This window comes from Pan paniscus, chromosome 3, assembly GCF_029289425.2.
Source record: "Pan paniscus chromosome 3, NHGRI_mPanPan1-v2.0_pri, whole genome shotgun sequence".
Taxonomy (NCBI): domain Eukaryota; kingdom Metazoa; phylum Chordata; class Mammalia; order Primates; family Hominidae; genus Pan; species Pan paniscus.
Window position 1 is genome coordinate 158,684,118 of NC_073252.2, and position 16,743 is coordinate 158,700,860.

Genomic DNA, 16,743 nt, shown 5'->3' on the forward strand with positions numbered 1-16,743 from the left:
GTCTATACTATAGAAGAATTTGTGCAAGATTAATATTATTTTTTCCTAAAATGTTTGCTAAAATTAGCCAGGGAAGCCATCTAGACTTACAATTCTTTTTTCCTTGCACATTACTTTTTCATCTTTTTCATTGCAACTATTTATATATTTAATATTAAAATGAATATTCTAGAGATTACGTACTTGCATCTTTTTGTAGCCCTGCCTAATAATCTCTTTCTTTTTATTAGAGTTTGTGCATAATTCACTTATGTGTAATAATTAATATGGTTGGATATATTGATATTTTAGAATTTGGTTGCTATTTATCTCATCTATCTCTTATTCTCCTTTTCCACTTTTTCTGCCATCGTTTTTGTATATTTTATATTATTTTTAAAATTTTCCTGTTGAATTTCTGACTAAACTTCTTTAAATTATACTTTAGTATCTTCTTGAAGGGAAGATAAGCTACATCTGTACTTTTAAAAAGTTCATTCTGAATACGTCTGGTAAAATATAGAACGCTTATGCCATTACACGTCTGTCTTCATCTCCATTTTGTGCTTTGTTTATGTCATATATCCCATATATAGGTCTCACAAACTTAACAATGAAGAATTATAAGCTCGCTTTAAACCACAGGCTAGAAAGTAATGTCCCATGGGCCAAATCTGTTTTTGTAAATAAAATTTTGCTGAAACATTGCCATACCCATTACTCAGGAACTGTCTATGGCAGCTTTCATGCCACAACAGAAAATGGAGTCGTCGTAGCAGCGGTTTCAATACCTATCATCTGGCCTGTAAAAAAATATGTTTCCCTGTACCATTTCTTGGGTGTTTTACTGCTGTCACAGTTCATTCCTGCAGTTATTACAAAATATATTAGACTGGGAAACTTATAGACAGCATACATTTCTTGCTTACAGTCATGGAGTCTGGAAGTCCAATATCATAGTGCTGGGAAGTTTAGTGTCTGGTGAGGACTGAGTCTCTGCTTCTAAAATGGGGCCTTGAGTGCTATTTCCAAATTCTATGACCTCACAGTGAGGAGGGGCAGTGGGGCAAAAGGGATTAGCTAGTTCTTCCTGGCCCTTTTATAAGGTCCTTGATCCTATTCATGAGGATATTGCCCTCATGACTAATTACCTCCCAAAGGCCCTACCTCTTGATACTGTTGGATTGTAGGTTATGTTTCAACATGAACTTTGGAGGGGACAGAAACAAAACATAGCAATTTCTTTCTGTATATTCATCTTATTATCTGGTATAATTTCCTTTCTACATGTAGAACAAATTTTTTTGCCATTTTTGTATTATTTTAGTTCAGATATGGTGTCAACAAATATTGTTTTTGTTTGTCTAGATATATGTTTATCAGCTTTCATTTGTGGAAGGTATTTTTTCTGAATATAAAATTGTGATATTTTTCTTTCAGCAGTTTTGATATGTCTTCGTATTTTCTTTTGGCCTGTATTGTGTCTGATGATAGCTCAGGCTTCAAATGCACCATTTTTATCAGGAAAATATGTATTACTTTTCTCTTGCTTCACTCAATATTTTTCTTCACTTTTGTTTTTAAGTAGTTAGACTAAGATAAATCTATAATTTTTCATCTTTTCCTGTGCTGATTGGGTTTTGATAGACTTGCATCTGTAATATTATATTTTTCTACAATTTAGGAAGTTTCAGTCATTATTTTTCCATCACTATTTGTCTCACTTTTTCTGACACTTTTGTTTGACTAAAATAATATACTTTTTTATTTTGTTTTTTGTTTTGTTTCTTTTTTTTTTTTTTTTTTTTTTTTTTTGAGACAGAGTCTCGCTCTATAGCCCAGGCTGGAGTGCAGTGGCATGATCGCATGATCTCAGCTCATTGCAAACTCTGCCCCCCGGGCTCAAGCGATTCTTTTGCCTCAGTCTCCCGAGTAGCTGGGATTACAGGCATGCACCACCACGCCCAGCTAATTTTTGTATTTTTAGGAGACATGTGGTTTCACCATGTTGGCCAGGCTGGTCTCAAACTCCTGACCTCCTGACCTCAAGTGATCCGCCCACCTTGGCCTCCCAAAGTTCTGGGATTATAGGCATGAGCCACGATGCCCAGCCAATATACATTTTAAAACATTGGGCTTGTCTTACGAGCCTGTGAGGTTTTGTTCCTTTTCACTTCAATCATTTTCTCTCAGTTTTTCAGGTTGGGTAAACTGTATTGTTTTATCTTAAAGTTCACTTCTGTCATCTTAAATCTGCTGTAGGGTCTATTAAAATTCTTTTCAGCTATATTGTTTTGGCTCTTGAATTTCCATTTTGTTCTATATAATTGTTTTATTTTTCTGATTGGATTCTATATCTCTTCACTTATTACTAGTATACTTTTTCTTTTTTTTATTTTGAGACAGAGTTTTGCTCTTTTTGCCCAAGCTGAGGTCCAATGACGCAACCTCAGCTCACTGCAGCCTCCATCTCCCAGATTCAAGCAATCCTCCTGCCTCAGCCTCCCGAGTAGCTGGGATTACAGGTGCATGCCACCACACCCTGATAATTTTTTGTATTTTTAGTAGAAATGGTGTTTCATCATGTTAGCCAGGCTGATCTCAAACTCCTGAACTTGTGATCCACCTGCCTCTGCCTCCCAAAGTGCTGGGATTGCAGACATGAGCCACCACATCCAGCCTGATATACTTTTCTTTTGTCATGTAAACATGTTTTACTTTACTTTTGAACAGATTTATAACACATCTTTTGAATCTTTTTTTTTGTTTACCCAAACATCTAGGCCTGCTTGTAATCAGTAATTAGGTCATGTTGACTATACTATTTTCCTAGTATGGCTAAATGATTTTTTTCTGTTTCTTTTGATATCTAGTAATTTTTGGTTTAAAATTGAACATTGCATACAAATTATTGGGATGTTTCTGGAATTTTGTTTTTGTTATTATGTGAATTTTTGTTGTTGTTGTTCTAGTGGGTAACTTGCCTGGTTTCAACCTATAGAATCTGTCTTCACTAAGTAATATTCAGCTGTTGATCTGTTGATAATTCTTAGGTTTCTTTTGCTTTTTTTTTCTACCTCCCATTTGCTGCTATCTATCTTGGTCCCCTAGAAAATCTCCCCTTTGTCTGTGTAGTTAGTGATGAACTCGAGTTTAAAAAATGTTTATATTCAACCCACACTCTGTCCTGGTTGGAGAACATATTGAGTCAAAGGGACAGTAACTTCTCAAACCTTGCAAAGATCAGTTTTGCCTGTTAAGAATAGACCTCCATGGCCCATTTTTGCTTTCCCTTTTTTGCTATGTGGTTCTTTTTGAATGTATAGCTATATAATAAGCCAGAAATTGGGCCGGGCACGGTGGCTCACGCCTGTAATCCCAGCACTTTGGGAGGCCGAGGCAGGTGGATCACGAGGTCAGGAGATCGAGCCCATCCTGGCTAACACGGTGAAACCCCGTCTCTACTGAAAATACAAAAAATTAGCCGGGCGTGGTGGCGGGCACCTGTAATCCCAGCTACTTGGGAGGCTGAGGCAGGAGAATGGCGTGAACCCGGGAGGCGGAGCTTGCAGTGAGCAGAGATCGCGCCACTGCACTCCAGCCTGGGCGAAAGAGCGAGACTCTGTCTCAAAAAAAAAAAAAAAAAAAAAAAGCCAGAAATTGGTGCAGTTTCATTTGTGGATCTTGGAATGCCTTGAAATAATGTCAGAGTTCAGATATTTTATTGTAATCATTCCTCTAGGATACTGTAGAATACAGATAAAATTATAATTGCTTCTTCTAGATCACAGTTGACTCCTTTTGCTGTGTTCTAACAATATTTTTATTTATAGGTGCAAAATATGGGTGCTGTGTATACTACACAAAACAAAATGTTTATAAAATTAATCATATCAGCCATAAACCATGACTAGTGTTCAGAATTTTTCTATTGCTTTTTCCCACCCAGGTATTCTCCATTGAATAAGGATTACATTTTCAACAGTGGCTTTTTCTCAACACAACTAAAGCATAATTTTATTTGGTCTATTCTTGCCTAAAGTGAGGGGTTTGAATGTGATTTATGCAGTTATTACAACCTAATTATGAGAAGTACTAATAAATTATAACATTATTGTGTCAAATTATGCTGACCAGTAAAAAAATCAGAACATAATATCCATTAGAATTAATTAACTTTAGGTTTCTTTCAAATGGTTCCCAACTTCACTGTCTTTAGGAAATATTTCCACACATAGTACAATCATGCTTTCTTTTACCATCTCTATCAACATCGTAAGATTATTATGAAATGAAATTTAAAATGTCTTCTATAGTTTTGGGCAAATATTCTATTTATGCTACTTATTCCGCCCCTAACTTTGGAAATGTTGCTGAAATCTATTCCTAACAGGCTTATAAACCACGTAATCTCCTGGGAAAGTAGTCAATTTCTTCCCAGAATACAGTTTCTATTCCATTTTTTTCAGTCTCCACTCTATGCAAACAAAATAGCATGGTGTTGAACACATTATCGCTGATAGGTTCCTTTTTTCATTTTCATGTTGAAATACTCATCATTGCTCCTAAATTCTTATTTTATTTGAAAGTTAATCCAAAATGCTATTAACCTCATAATGCCTCTTCTAATTCTCTCTCACTATTCAATTTATTATCTTCTTTTAAATTTCTCTAGAATGTCTACTTTGGTAAAAGTAACTATTTTAACTTGTTTAAATTATAGTTTACTTTTACCTTTATCACTTATTTATTTTACTTGAGACAAAAATATACCTTTATTATAATATATAAGGTTTATTAAATATTGCTTGCTATTAACTTGTATCTTCAAACTCAAAACAGCCATATAAACTAACACTAACATAATCTCATATTACAGATAAAAGAAACGGTGGCTAAATGGTTTTATAATTTCCAGAGATAGCACAGTTACTATGTTACAGGGTTGCAATTTTAATTCAGTTCAGCTACATTCAGAACCAGTCTTTAATATTCTGCCTTAGTGCGGAATATCTAAAAAATACTAATTGTGGGCTGGCGCCGTGGCTCATGCCGGTAATCCCAGCACTATGGGAGGCTGAGGTGAGTGATACAGGGTCAAGAGATCAAGACCATCCTGGCCAACATGGTGAAACCCCGTCTCTACTAAAAATATGAAAATTAGCTGGGCACGGTGGCGGGTGCCTGTAGTCCCAGCTACTCAGGAGGCTGAGGCAGGAGAATCACTTGAACCCAGGAGGTGGAGGTTACAATGATCCAAGATTGCGCCACTGCACTCCAGCCTGGCGACAGAGCAAGACTCTGTCAAAACAAAACAAAACAAAACAAAAAACAAAAAACAAAAAAAACCCATTAATTGTATTGACCACTTAATTTCTAATCAGTATTCATTTAATGCATTGTTTAGACCAATATATTCCAAGATTAAAACAGTGAACTAAACAGACAAAAAAAATTCTCTCTTTGTGAAGCTAACATCACATTTGACTAAATACAATAATAACAGTAATTAATCACAGTAAGCATCAATAATAATAACAAAATGTATTGTACTTTATGATGAATTTACTAAATCTTAAAAATAATAGTAATTAGTGGCTGTTATTGTTTCTCATTTTACATATGATAAAATAAGGTTTTTTTAGAATTCTATAGGGATAGTTTTCCATACTCCTAAATTTAGAATGCCTGTTAAAGCATAAATATTAGCATGGAGTTGTATAATATGCAGCACTTTAACAGCTTTAAATAGAGTATACGGTGGGGGAGGTAAAACTTGCCTCTACTCTCTTAGTTCTTAGTTGCAAGAGACCACTCAAAAGCAGATTAACAAGGGAAAAACAAAAGTTCAGTAATGCATGCAGTGTACATTACAGGAGAGAAACTTCAAGTAACTCCAATCAGTGGCTTAGAACTCTGGCTTCTATAGCATCTTCAATCAAGAACCATGCATTCATAAAGAAATAACAGGACAAAAGGAGTGGTTTTAGGTTTCCAAGGATGGAGAACTGTGCAAACGTAAATATGAGAGAGGAAACTAATAGAGAAAGATTTGTTTGTAGATTCTTCTGGAGCCATTTCCGGGATGATAAGAGTCTAGGGTTATGTCCAGTAAATTCTTTTTTTTTTTTTTGAGACGGAGTCTCCCTCTGTTACCCAGTCTGGAGTGCAGTGGCACGATCTCGGCTCACTGCAAGCCCCGCCTCCCGGGTTCACGCCATTCTCCTACCTCAGCCTCCCGAGCAACTGGGACTGCAGGCTCCCGCCACCATGCCCAGCTAATTTTTTGTATTTTTAGTAGAGACGGAGTTTCACCGTGTTAGCCAAGACGATCTCGATCTCCTGACCTCGTGATCCACCTGTCTCGGCCTCCCAAAGTGCTGGGATTACAAGCGTAAGCCACCGCGCCCGGCCATATCCAGTAAATTCTTATACTTCCTTTAGGGATAAAAGTGACAAGATAGAGCTTTTCACATACTTGCTACTTTTTAATTGCCTTCAGCCCAATATAAATTTTATATCAAAGAGGTAGCATATTTTGGGGTCACATATTCTGGATTTCTTCAATATATAAAATATAACTTGGTAGAGCACACTATCATGAGGCTACCCTGATACTGGAAAAAAACACTCCAGACAAACAGGTTCAAAGATTAAGACTGTCTTAGTAGAATTCAAACATTGTTAGTCATACAAAAAACAGTTACATAAAGTTCTAGTCAACAGGGCAGTGATAAGTTTAGGACCTCAGTATTGATTAATCAGGGTGAGTAATTGGTGTCTGGATATAGTTGATGGACATGAAGTATGAAGAAATGGAGTTTGATAATTCTGATTTTTTAAAAATCCATAAATCTTTAAACTTTCAATAACAGAAGAAGAGTGTATAAGGAAAGAGAAAGCAAGCATAAAGAGTAGGGCACATATCAGGGCAGACATATCAGGGCAGTCAAAATGCAGAAATTGCCCAGTAGGAATAGAAGAGAATGAAAATATGAAAGACATATTGTGCTCAATTCAATAAGCTGTCTCTGCCCACACTGTTATTGGTTATCGTGCAGAGTAGAAAACTGCCAGAATCAATTTGTCAAGTCCTAAAAATATAAGTCTTAGCATTGTAGTCTTTGACAGTGTTTCTCCATTTTACAATTAGCACAATGTACAGGTCATTATAAACCAAGGGTAAATGAAGAATATAGAGTATGAATCAATGGGAATATTGGAGAAGAAATGTTCTCAATTCTATTATTACTTTTTATCTTTATTTAATTTGAAATCCATTGCCTCATATTACTTATAAAATAAGCCTAATAATACACAAATGAGAAACATTTTAGCTGATTTCTCATGGGGAATTAAATTTCCTAACAGACATAAATACGCAATTATCCATTTTTAAACAAAGGTACATGATATAGTTGACTGAAAATGAGCCTAATATCTTCCAAGTAGGAAAACAGCATCATTTGATTAGCCTAACAGAGTACAATGATTAAATTGCTGTTTGCAGTTGAACATACAAATGTCATTAATATTCTTTCTGTTTCAAATTGCAATGTATGACATAGGTAGATAGACATCTGTCTGTGCTTATGTAGATATTTACCAAGTATTTGAATACAACTTACCCTATACAATTTATTAAGGCTTACAAAAATATCTGATCATTGTGTTCCTTCAATTATAAATATTTATGTAATTACTGCTTGGAATCAGATAATGTTTTGTGATCTGTAGATATTGTCATGAATACAATCTTTAAGAATATCGCCAACTTAGAATTAACATCCTAACATCTAATGAACAAAATTACATGCTTCAGGTAATATGTCAAATTAAGAAACTGCTGAAAACTTGGTTAAGTTTATTTCTTTTTATTATTTCTGTTGACTAGGATAAACAGGAGAAAACTCAAGAAAATATAACCTATATGAATGTATCTTTCTGAACTTTAATGAGTACCAATGTTCAAGGCTGCTTTCAGCAACACTGATCTAGCTTCGGGAGTAGTCATCAAGTACATTGGGTCAATTCAGCTGTAGTTAATCGCTTGAAGACAGTGCAACCACCTGTTCTACAGAATGAGTTTTTGCCAAAAAAAAAAATTACTGCTTTATGATGTTATGTCCAAACACACTGCTATACATTTGATGTAATATATACTATATATTTTGTGCATTTTATACTTAAATTGTGGAATTTCAAAAATACTATTATTTTAATATTTCAATAATTGAATACTTAGATATGAATGGTTCTAATTAGATCAAGCATTAATTTATTAAGGGCGACAGATTCTGTGTTAGAGTAGAAGATTAAAATATCAACAATCACAACAGTATTAACAGCAACAAACATGTTTCAAATTTTGAAAAAATTGTGCTTATAACTGAAAGTATTTCAACATTGCATCAAGCTTTATTTATATATGACAACAGTTTGAAATAAACTGGAGCTGTATAATGGCAGATTACAGAAAATTGTTGAAGTGTATTATATCAATCATAACATATGTTTATCATTACTAGTAAGTGCAGAGGACCATGTTTACAGATTTCTGGGTTCTCTTCTTTGAAGTATATTAAAATAAGGTGCATACTAATTTTTGCATTATAATTTTTGAGATAAATTTTATAATATATAGTTTTGGCAATGGGTATACATAATACAAAAACTGAAATAAGAACCTAATCACTCCTGCACTCCTCTATAATCCTTTCATTGTGAATTAAATCTCAACTACTCTTTATGAAAGTGTTGAATATTAAATAGCAATCAAAACCCCCTATAAGGGAAAGGGCTTCTTTAATTTATAATTAATTATTGATGAGAGTTATATTTAGTATTTTATGTGTTCTGTAGAAACAAATGTGTTAACCAAATTCTTTACAAGCACACTTTTTTTTAATTTAAATTTTTATTTTTTTGAGACAGGGTCTTACTCCAGTTGCCCAGGCTGGAGTGCAGTGGTGCAATTTCTGCTTACTACAGCCACGACCATCCTGGGCTAAGGTGATCCTCCCACTCAGCCTTTTGAGTAGCTGGGAATACAGGCACGCACCACCATGCCCAGTTAATTTTTTTTTTTTTTTGTATTTTAATAGAGATGGGGTTTCACCATGTTGCCCAGGCTGGTCTGCAGCTCCTGGACTCAAGCAATCCACCTACCTCAGACTTCCAAAGTGCTAGGATTACAGGTGTTAGCCACCGTGCCTGGCCAAACACACATATTTAATTACTGTGGTTCTCGCTCAGAATTGTCTTGATATTATGCCCTTATATGCATTTCAAACACAGTGCCCCATTGCAGACTCTCATCATCACTCACCTGGCCTCCCCATGTTTTCCTGGTCTTACATGTCTTCCATTTATACTAACTGATACTAATTCAAAATAATAGAAATAACTAATACATTCCTTTCCTCAAATATTTTTATTGGCTCTCATTTTGGTATCAAGTGCAAAACTGGTCAACTCTGGATTTAAAGGGCTTACTATCTAAGCACACCCTAAAACACTGGTGCTTGGTAGTTCAGCCCCTACCAATTACAACGAACATTAGACATTATTTTTATCAAAGTTCTAAACTTTTAAAAATTTACTTAGCCTATTTCCAAATATTCTAAATTTTCTTCACCATTTCTATAATTCTATAAACAAAACACTGATTCATTTTTTTTGTTGTGCTTTTGCATTTCTCCCATCTGCCAAATCCACATTCATTTATGTAACCATTCCTTTCTTTCTTTCTTTCTTTCTTTTTTTTTTTTTGGCGTAGTCTCGCTCTGTCACTGGAGTGCAGTGGTGCAATCTCGGCTCACTGCAAGCTCCGATTCACAGGTTCATACCATTCTCCTGCCTCAGCCTCCTGAATAGCTTGGACTACAGTCACCTGCCACCATGCCCCGCTAATTTTTTGTATTTTTAGTTGAGACGGTTTCACTGTGTTAGCCAGGATGGTCTCGATCTCCTGACCTCGTGATCCACCCAACTCAGCCTCCCAAAGTGCTGGGATTACAGGCATGAGCCACCATGCCCGGCCCCAATCCTGTCTTATAGAGTCACTAGATAGCATTCCATTAGAAAAAAGTCAAATAGACTAAATATCTATATAATCATATATTCATATAGCTAATATATATAAAATGATATCTAATCATAATGCCATTCATTGTCACTGATATTTAAAGACAGTGCCTTTAATTACACAATTACACTTGTGTTCAAGGTAGTTTAGCATCTCATTTTTACTTGTCTCCCTCTTGAAAGTTTATTGTAGTGACGGTGAAGATGTGTGAATATAAATAGACTGAAATGAGGAACCAGCAGTAGTTCCATGATTACAATAAATTTTGGAAGGTTGTTTCATGGTGGGATTATATGGATAGAAAAATCACAGCAGAGAGTCACATCTTTGAGCATATATACAGGAGAATGTTACAATAAGGAAGGGGCTGTTTTTAACTGAAAAATGCTTTCAGCATAGATCACACTGTAAAGGTATGCTGAGTTAAATGAAGTTACAGAAATCTTGAGAATTAACTGAATACCTATGTATACATTTTCTTCAAGTATTTCCCAGCTCTAAAATGGTGGCCGGGCGTGGTGGCTCACACCTGTAATCCCAGCACTTTGGGAGGCCGAGGTGGGTGGATCACCTGAGGTCAGGAGCTCAAGACCAGCCTGACCAACATGGTGAAACCCTGTCTCTACTAAAGAAACAAAAATTAGCTGGGTGTGGTGGTGGGCACCTGTAATCCCAGCTACTTGGGAGGTTGAGGCAGGAGAATCCCTTGAACCCAGGAGGCAGAGGTTGCAGTGAGCCGAGATTGCGCCATTGCACTCCAGCCTGGGCTACAGAGTGAGACTCTGTTTCAAAATAAATAAATAACAGAAAATAAAATAAAATGGCATGTGTATGCTACAGTTGTACACAAGTAGACAATGGTCTTCAAAGTAAAGCTGCAGAAATACTGTGTTTTAAAAATCCTAATGAGCTATATGATCTATTTCCCTAGGAGATACCAGATCTTCAAAAATGGGATTTGGAGGCCGAATGTAGGAACTTTCTGTTATATCTTTTTTCTTTCTTCGTCCTTCCTTTTTCTTTGTTCATATTTTTTCTTCTTTTATTTAAATAGGACTAGTGCAGCCTACATGCCATTCTGCATGCAAAACTTAAACGAATCTTCCTATTAACACACCACCATACTCACAATAAACAAGTATCAATCGGGGGTGATGCATTCCTGATGACCCACTAGGAGGCAGACAAATTCCTAGGCAGACCAGGATGAGTACCTGGTGACACTCGAACTTCAAGCAAGGACAGCCTGAAGTCAGAACACCAAACTACCAGTTCCCAGTAGAGTCCATGGACCGTGGTGAGAACGTCCATTCCTGTTCACTGCCCTGTTTGGTCCCGGGCCAAGGTCAGAGGCCAAGCTTTCACTTCAGCCCCCAACTGGTTCTTAACACTGTATTACCTCTTTGTGAATAGTGATTTTCCAAGCTTACCCATAAACCATATCAGCTCAGATTTCCCCATTCTAATCCCATAAAATCCCTGGACTCAGCCTCACAGCTGGCAACCCACTTTCGGGTCTGTCCCCTTTTGCTGCTGAGAGCTTTATTTCTGTTGCTCAATAAAATTGTATTCTGCCTTACTCCCCAGTGTCTGCATATCTAATTCCTGTTGGTCGTGAGACAGGAATTTAGAACTTGCCAAACTGTGAGAGTGAAAGAGCTGTACCACTCCTTTCCACTCGCTGAACTATGGGAGTGAAGAAGCTGCCACACTAATGGCAGTTAAAATCATTACCAGCAATGGGCAATAATCAACCTAATTTTTAAACTTAAAAGTAACCATGAACTAGTAGATATCAATAAATACTTATGCTAGATAATCTCAAGAAGAGAGAAGAACATCAAAAGAAAATTTCAATATTCTGAAAAATTTTTTTGTATATTTCAATTTTATGTGAAAAAATGATAGATAAATATTAAGAGAAACATAAATGTTCAATAATAAAAAATATATAGGTTTACAAATATGAGGATTTTAATACATAAAAAAGAATAAAAAGTATGAGGAATTTTCCTGCCTATAGAACAAAAACAAAACGATAAAAAGTAATAAATGGGAAGATACATGCAAGATCTGTCAAGGAGTGCTACAAAAGAAAATAGGAACATACAAAATTTATAAAAGCACATCAAGTACAGAGCTAAATGAGTCATAAAAAGCAAACATTATGCCTACACAAAATCCTGCACAGGGATGTTTTTAGCAGCTTTGTGCATAATTGTCAAAACCTGGAAACAACCAAGTTGTCTTTTGGTAGGTGAATGAGTGAATTAACTGTGGTACATCCAGACAATGGCATGTTATTCAGAGCTGAAAAGAAATTAACTGATAGCCATGAAAACTCATGCAGGAAGCTTAATTGCGTATTAGTAAGTGAGGGAAGCCAGACTAAAAGGCTGTATACTATAGGATTCCAACTATATGACATTCTGGATAAGTCAAAATCATGGAGACAATACAAATATTCATGGTTGCCCAGGGTTAGAGGAGAAGGAGGAATGAATAGATGGAACACAGAATTTTTAGGGCAGTGAAACTACTCTGTGTGATACTACAATGGTGAATACATGTCATTATATACTTTTTCAAACCCATAAAATATACAACACTAAACTTGAGGCCTAATAGAAACTATGAACTTTTGGTGATTGTTATGTGTTAAAATAGATTCATCAATTGTAACAAGTGTGTCACTCTGACAGGGCATGTTGACAATGAAAGAGGCTGTCAATGTGTGCTGGCAGGAGGTTTAGGATAAATCTCTGTAAATTTCTCTATTTTTTTGTTAGCCTTCAAAATACAAATCTATTAAAAACCACATTACTTTGGGAGGCCAAAGCAGGTACATCACTTGACATTCAGGTGTTGGAGACCAGCCCTGGCAACATGGCAAAACCCAATCTTTACTAAATATACAAAAATTAGCTGGGCGCGATGGCGGGCACCTGTAATCCCAGCTACTTAGGAAGCTGAAGCACAAGAATCACTTGAGCCTGGGAGGCGGAGGTTGCAGTGAGCCAAGATCACACCACTGCACTCCAGACTGGACGACAGAGCGAGACTGTCTCAAAATAAAAAACAACAACAAAAACACCACATCACATTAATACTTGGAAAAATTCACCAGTTATTAAGAGAAAATCATTAAAAATTATTCCAGAGATAGATAAGAGAGAGCAGATTTTTATGAAACTTACTCTCAAAATGTGATGGTAAAAAATATTTGGACTTTTGTTTTCAAAATTTTCAGAAAATAATACAGATATGGTGACATAGTGGAGAAAAATTTTAATGCCTAGGTTAGTGCTGCCAATTACTAATTGTACCTAATTTTGATCTAATACTGACTTTATCTGTTATTGAGTTGTATCTAATACCAAATAAACACATTGACAATGACCAGATTATATAGAATAAAATAACTGAATCTCAGCCTATGCTGCAACGAGCTCAGAAAACCAAACTATCATCTTCGCAAAAAATTGGCCCAGAACAGTCAAGACTTGGTCAGTGACTCCCCACTTTCCTATTTTTTGCTGCTTCCACTCAAGACCAACAAGAGAAAGCCAGATATGTTCCCCAAACCAATCATATAGGATGCCCTGCCTCTAGCTAGCCTGCCTCAAGCTTCGTCAAGTCAATAATCTCCAAATATGCCATATCTAAAGGCCTCCGTTTCCCCTTTAGGGGGAAAAACTTGCTTACCTGACTGCCTTTGAGCATCTGCCAAATGCAAGTGATGGTAGTAAGCTCTGAATAAATGGCTTCCGTTTTTTTCTCATTTGCATGGTCTTCATTTATTTGTATCCTTTTTTTTTTCCACACAATTCTCTAGCAGAAACTACTCATTAAATTGAGATCTGTTACATCTCTTAGGTTACCAAAAACACATTTTACAAATTTCCTTTTCCACTTTTATCTCACAATGTTGGACATATTTATATTGATTATATTGTAATAAAGTAAAATCTTTACCTCTTGTACTCTTCCGTTTGCCCAAAACATTTTCTGATCTGCTAGATAGATCACATCTACTTACTTGTACGTCCTTACAGTAAGCACATACTGCATGTCTTTTAGAGACATACAGCAAGTCATCACTTAACATTGTCCATAAGTTATTGGAAACTGCGACTTTAAGTGAAATAATGTACAGCAGGTTGGAGGCAGGAGGCCTTGCAGGACTTGTTTTCCACTCACTGCTATGCTGGTCTGGTCACAGCAGGGTCTGGTCAAAACAATGCAGTGAAGAGGCTGGCCAAAAACAGCAGATGGTGACAAAAGCGACCTCTAGCTGCCCTCACTGCTCATTAGCATAAAGATTCTCCCCTGGTACCATGACATTTTACAAATACCATGACAATGGGCCATGGCAATGGTCCAAACGTTACCTTATGTGATGTGGAAACTCCCCTCCCCTTTTCCAGAAAGTTCTGAAAAACCCAGCAGCCCTGCGGACTCTGGGCACACTATCTTTGGCTTGGCCCTGTTCTACAGGGAGCAAAATCACTTCAGTGAAAGTTGTTCTCCTTCACCATTAGCTCATTCTCGAATTCTTTCTGGGAAAACCTAGGATGCTCTAGGGCTAGGCCCCACCATTGGGCCTCATCTATTCTGCAGTGGGTCCTGAAATAAGGTTCTTTTCTTCAATGTCGCTTCATTATAATGTAGATGAAAAAAAAAATTGGTTTCATTATACATCTTTTCACTTAAATCTGCAGTTTTTAAGAACCTTTCTAGCATGTTAAGTGAGGACTTGCTGTACTAATGATAATGTTAAAATAATTTTCTTGCAACTACTCATGTAATCCATATGATTTATCAAATTCTTCCTTTCCTGATAGAAACTTAAGACTGGAATCTATGTTTCCCATCTTTAGATAAAAATTAAAATATAATTCCTACTACTATTGCCTTGTATTTTAGAGCAATGATGCATGCTATTTCATTTAATATTATATTTTATTAGGAAAATATTTAATCATACATAATTTTAAATATTAAAGTAAAAAAATAAAAAGGTCTTTCTTAGGGGAAAACAGAAGCTATAATTGTAACTCAGTTGTACAAGAACATATTCAAAATATATTATTTTAGATTTTCTTATTTATGTTACATTTGCTTTTTAATGCAACCTTATATTTTGATACTGTTCTTTTTTAATCTTCCTGCTTTCACCTGGGTTTTATACAAGTACTAGAAATGATTATTTGATGACTCTTTCAAACCTTCTTTTTGTGCTTGCTGGTTGCTTTTGACAGTTAATTTTCTTGAAATTTCAAATTCTGTGCTACATCCTCTTTAAGTCACCTGCTTCTGTGATTTATTTTATACCACTGCCACAGTTTCTCTGGACACTCAGTGTTTCCCTAGAGTCAGGGTCTTGAAAATCATATTTGTCACTGTGCCCCTGTGCCTAAAGAAGGATCTGATGCTACTGCTCAGAACCTCTTTGGTGAGTGAAATAATTATCTTCTTAGCATGCATTAATATCATATGTGTCCCATGTTGTCATTTTTATTTCCCTATGTTTTTTCATTTTTACTCTTATGTTTCTCCCAAAACTTCCCAAAATCTTTATTTTAAAATAGACCTGACTTTTTTTTGCAACATTACGTCACCTTTAATTTTTTTTCAACATCTCTACATATGTAATAGTTTACCTATTTTCTTTTGTTTTGCTTCTTAGTGTTATTTAGCTCCACACACCCCACCCTTTATTTCCCCAGGTAGTTTTAACGTACAGCTTTGTTCCTATCTGATCCTGTATTTCCTAAATCCTACTGATTGGACAAGTTGCACATTGTCTCACTTGTATATGGCATAATTTCAAATGTAGATAATTCCATGGCCCCACAGAAGTTATTTACATATCAAATTCTATTTGATAATTTTTATTTCAACATCAAATTTGATTATTTTTCATATGAATGATAACATTATAAGTATGGTGTTTTCTCAAAAAATTAAAAATAGAACTTCCCTGTGATCCAATGATCCCACTACTAGGTATGTCTCCAAAAGAAATGAAATCGTTAAGTTGAAGAGATACCGGCACATCTGTGCTTACATATTTGCAATAGCCAAGATACAGGATAAACCTAAGTGTCCATCAATGGATGAATGGATATAAAAAATGTGAGACATGCACACACACACACACACACCCACAATGAAATAATATTCAGCCACAAAAAGAATAAAATTCTGTCATTTGCAGCAACATGGATGAGCCTAGAGGGCATTATGTTAAGTAAAATAAGCCAAATGCAGAAGGAAAAATACCACATGATCTCAATTACATGTGGAATTTGAAAAAGTTGAGGACAGAGAAGTCAAGAGCAGAATAGTGGTTACCAGAAGCAGGAGAGGGGAGGGAGGAGAGGTGAGTGGGGGAGAGGTATGGCAATGGGTACAATGTTACAGTTAGATAGGAAAGATTAGTTCTGGAGTTCTATTGCACAGTGCTGTGACTATGGTTAACAATAATGTATATTTCATAATAGCTAGGAGAGAGGATGTAAATGTTCTCACCACAAAGAAATGATAAATCTTTGAGGTGATGAGTGTTCTAATTTCTCTAATTTAATTGTTACGTGCTGAAAAAATGTATCAAAGTTGTACTAGGCTGTTCTCATAGTGCTATAAAGAAATACTTGAGACTGAATAATTTATAA